The sequence below is a fragment of the Mastomys coucha genome, unplaced genomic scaffold, assembly GCF_008632895.1.
Source record: "Mastomys coucha isolate ucsf_1 unplaced genomic scaffold, UCSF_Mcou_1 pScaffold18, whole genome shotgun sequence".
NCBI lineage: Eukaryota > Metazoa > Chordata > Mammalia > Rodentia > Muridae > Mastomys > Mastomys coucha.
Genome location: NW_022196900.1, coordinates 87,111,715 through 87,116,300, shown reverse-complemented (window position 1 = coordinate 87,116,300; position 4,586 = coordinate 87,111,715). Strand labels below are relative to the sequence as shown.

At 48.3% G+C, this 4,586-nt stretch overlaps 1 non-coding gene across 1 annotated transcript; it reads left to right on the top strand.

Moving 5' to 3' along the window:
• Positions 1-1,367: 1,367 nt before the first annotated feature.
• Positions 1,368-1,499, top strand: LOC116097303. The gene has a single exon (XR_004121346.1). It is a non-coding gene; the product is annotated as a small nucleolar RNA SNORA17 (small nucleolar RNA).
• The last annotated feature ends 3,087 nt before the right edge of the window (positions 1,500-4,586 follow it).

Sequence of the window (4,586 nt, the reverse complement as noted above, 5' to 3'; positions counted from 1 at the left end):
CCATAGACTCAGGTTTAGGTCTTGCTTTTTGGAGACATAGTCTCAATATGTTCAGATACATGCAAAATTTAAGTGCACACACACACACACACACACACACACACATATTTTAAGGGATTTACAAAATAACTTTTGCATTCTGGCCCTGTGGGTGGTGAGTGTGTGGGTGCTTATCTTTGCTAAACTGTGCAATTATGTTTGTGTACTTTTTTCAGTTTTTATTAGCATATAATAATTGTGTATAAAAATGTATTTCATTGTGCTGTGTATAATGTATTGTTATAATGTATTTTGAACATATTCATCTCTACCTGTTACTTTCTTTTGTTTGCCTTCTCCCCCTCATGCCTCTCCTCTTGCCAACGAACCCCCCTCACTTTCATGTCTTATTTCTAGGGAACCAATAAATTTAATTAGGGTTACTCAGAGGAGCACTGGGGAGGAATTATTTATAGAAGCTGGGCAACTTGTAGTCTCAGAAACTTTCTGCACACATTTTCTGTTTTGTAATAGTATGTTCCAGTGTTCCATTGTTCCAATAAGTCGGGGAGGGATGGCTGGAGAAGCAGCAGTGCCCACTTTTGATTTCAAAGCAGATAAGCAGAGGAGGAGATGGGGAGAGAGACTGAGGGTAAGGCTGAGACATCGGTGGATGGATCAAGTCCACCATGACCGATGGCCAGTTGAGGTTATCAGGAGTAAGCGATGGAGTAGAGGATCTCAACGAGAGACCAGTCTCCACGGCAGCTGAAGAAGAGGTGTGTAAAAATGTCAGCAGGAGACTTGTGTGACTAACAGCTCGCATCCAGAACATCCAACATCTACTGACTGAAGAGAAAAACAGACCAACTTGTAAAGACAACGGGTGTGTTGTAGAGAAAACAGGCTGGAGCCTGTTTTAGTAGTTTTAGTTTAAACAATCGCACAGTTAAATTGCTTTCGTAAGAAGGGAGCGAAGCCAGTGGTATGAGTCCCCAGTAATTTCACAGACCGGCCACTCACTCCCAGGAAAGAGCCTAGAGAGGCACATGGTGTTGGGTGAGTCCTGGCCTAGAACCAAGAGGATCCGTGTCATGGCCAATGGAAACTCTGGAGCAAGATGGCAGATTCCTGCAGGCTCTCCCACCCCGCCCTCTGTCGGGAAGCAGGCTCTCCCACACTGGCCTCTGTCAGCACATCTCTAGCTTGTGTTTCATGCCCCTGTCTTCTGTGTCATGGGCCTGAGGTCTCATGGGATCTTTGTTGTAGTGTGCTTTTGTTGTTATTTCTGTGTTTTCCCCAAATAAGAGCTAGAGCAGCTCAGCTGGCCTCAAACTCCATCTGTGGCTAAGGATGACCTTCAAATCCTCTTTTTAAAATTTAATTTGCCTACCCCTAGACGCATTGCAGGTGTGGCTGCTGTGTCCCATGTGTGTCCATAGGTGGCAGAGAGGAGAGAGGCTATGTCTATGCTCAGTGTTCTGACCTAAAGACATCTGAATGATTAGCAGCCTAACACTCCCCAAAATGGGAGAGCCTGAGACCATCTGGTCAGGGAATTAGCCCGAGATGACCACCAGTCCAGCACAGGCTCAGTCAGGCTGCTGGAGACTAGAAGAATCCCTGCCTGGTACTGGAGGCCCTGGGTAGGAGTGAGTCCAAGACAGACAACGCTCATATGGGTCAGGCAGGAGTAGTGGGGAGCGAACCCAAGATGGCCACCAGACTGGCACCATAGGACCTGGACAGGTAGCTAGCCTGAGATGTCTGCCAGTCTGGAGCAGCACAGGCCTTGGGGTGCAGACCATGCCTGAGATGACCCCTGCCCAGTGCCACAATGCACAGGTAGGACTTAGCCCCCACCCCTGAGATCACTCTTGAGATGACCCCAGACACTCAGAGATCCTGGAGAGCCACTAAGAGAAACAAGTGAGTGGTGGAGAAATAGAAGAGAGAGAGAGAGAGGGCTGGCGAGATGAATCAGCGGGTAAGAGCCCTGACTGCTCTTCCGAAGGTCCTGAGTTCGGATCCCAGCAACCACTCGGTGGCTCACAACCACCCGTAATGAGATCGGACGCCCTCTTCTGGTGCGTCTGAAGACAGCTGCAGTATATTACGCCAGAGAGAACTGGGCAGGAGCGAGCAGGCCATCCTGAGTTCAATTCCCAGCAGCCACACACATGATGGCTCACGGCCATCTGTACAGCTACTGTGTACTCATACACATAAAATAAATAAAATAAATCTTTAAAAAAAAGAAAAAGAGAGAAACAGAAGGACGTGGGCACAACGAAGAAAGCAAAAGTTGGAGAGAACAGCCTGATGTGGGTAGCTGGTGACGCCATCTGGGGGGGGGGGGGTCCTCGCCTTTGCTGCCATGAAGGGAGGGGCACATTTGGCTCCATGGCCCTGTAGCAGCAGGGGTCTGATGTCCCTGGTCTGATGTTGATGTCTGAGAACTGGCCCCACCCCTCGCCTGGGTGTTGTTTGGGGACTGGCCCTGGAGGTATAAGGGCAGGAGAGCTGACCCTACCGCTTGATCTCCATTTGGTGGAGGAGGGAGAGAGATCCTCTCCATTCCTCTTTCCCCTCCTCGTCCCCCTCCCCCTCCCCTCCCCCTCCCCTCTTCACAACCTGGAGTGCTAAGAGCAGGAGAACTGGCCTGCCCTGCCTCTCACTAGTTGCAACACTTGGGAGAATGAGCCCTTCATCTCACCTAGGCAGTAGGGTAAAGCAGGCCCTGGTTTCGGTAGTGGTGGGGATGGCGGCTGCTGGTGAGCCAGCTGAAAGGGCATGAGAGTGGGAGAGCTGGTGGCTGACTAGCTCAGATACCTCTCAGGCTCAGATCCAGGGCTTTGAACTGGTCCACCAGAACGTCTACCCCATCGATGAACTGCTGGAGTACATGAGGGGGGAGACCCACAGATCCAAAGCTGCAGGATCTCCATTCCACAGGGCAACAGCAGGATATCCTAGAGGAGTCCCAGTGAGGATCCATTATTGATGGAGTGGCAGAGGCCAGAGGCCTTGAACCAGACCAAGAAGACATTGCAATGAACATTTGCAAGCAAAGAAGCATGGATGAAAGGGTATACTGTGGTACACACTGTGACACACTACAGCTTCTACAATGAGATTTTTTTTTCCTGTTGTTGGGGGCTGGCTGCAAAGGTTGAGGGCAGGCACAGGGGGAGGGGGAGATGTGTAGGATTGGGGTACATGATGTGAAATTTATGAAGAGCCAGTAAAAAGTTTTTAAAAATTAATTTGTGTGTGTGAGAGAGAGAGAAGGGGAGGAAGGGAAGGAGGAAGGGAGAGTGTTTATTCTATTTGCATGTGACATGTGATGCTTGAAAAGGCCATCTGGGCCGGGCGGCGGTGGCGCACGCCTTTAATCCTAGCACTTGGGAGGCGGAGGCAGGCGGATTTCCGAGTTCGAGGCCAGCCTGGTCTACATAGTGAGTACCAGGACAGCCGGGGTTACAGAGAGAAACCCTGTCTCGAAAAACCAAAAAAAAAAAAAAAAAGAAAAAAAAAAAAGAAAAGGCCATCTGGATCACCTGGGATTGGAGTTATAGGCAGTTGTGAGCTACCTCTTGTGGGAGATGGGACTTGAACTCTGGTCCTTTGAAAGAGCAGCAAGCCTTCTTAACCACTGAGCCATCTAGCCAGCTCAGACTTTGAAATTCTGACTTTTCTGCAGACACCTCCCACGTGCTGAGACAGTGGGCATGCTCAACCAGTCCCGTGGTTTCTGTGGATGGAACCTAGGGCTTCATGCATGTTGGGGAAGCCCTTTCCCAGCTGGGCCACATCCCCAACTCTCTACTAAGTATCTTTAATTTAAAACATCGTTCTTCTCCATTAGGATGAGAAACACAGAGAGGTTCAGGGTTTGCAGTGTGACTCTGTGTTAGATCTCTTGCCTTGCTTGTGGGTTCCATCCCCAGGACTCAGGAATTAATTACAGGGGTTCAAGGACAGGCCTTGCCTCCAGCACAACACTAGGAAGAAACGAACCCATAGAATCAATACTTTTTATGATTTGTGTTTCAGTTGTAACAAGACACACTAACCAGGTCTGGGGGTTGGGTCAGAGATTTTTTTTTTCTACATTCTTCTTAGGATTTTTTTTTTTATGTGAGTACATTGTAGATGTCTTCAGACACTCCAGAAGAGGGCACTGGATCTCATTACAGATGGTTATGAGCCACCATGTGGTTGCTGAGATTTGAACTCAGGACCTCTGGAAGAGCAGTCAGTGCTCTTAACCACTGAGCCATCTCTCCAGCCCTTCTTAATGATTTCCTAAAAGACATATTTCCACCAGGAAGCCCATACTGGCCTCAAACTTGGGGATTCTCCTGCCTCAGCCTCTCTTGTGCTGGCACAACAGGCATGCACTGTCATGTCTTGCCTTTATAATATTTAAAACGAAATCTAAGCAACTAGTTTCACATCTGATTAGATTTACAGAAGTTGCTTGGGTGCTTAAGAAGAATTTGTTCATCATATTTGTAAGGCTCCCTTGTCAGGTGTTTGAAGTATTTGAATTGGATAAATTAAATTTGTAATTGTACTTTGAAATATCTAAAGGAATTTGCTTA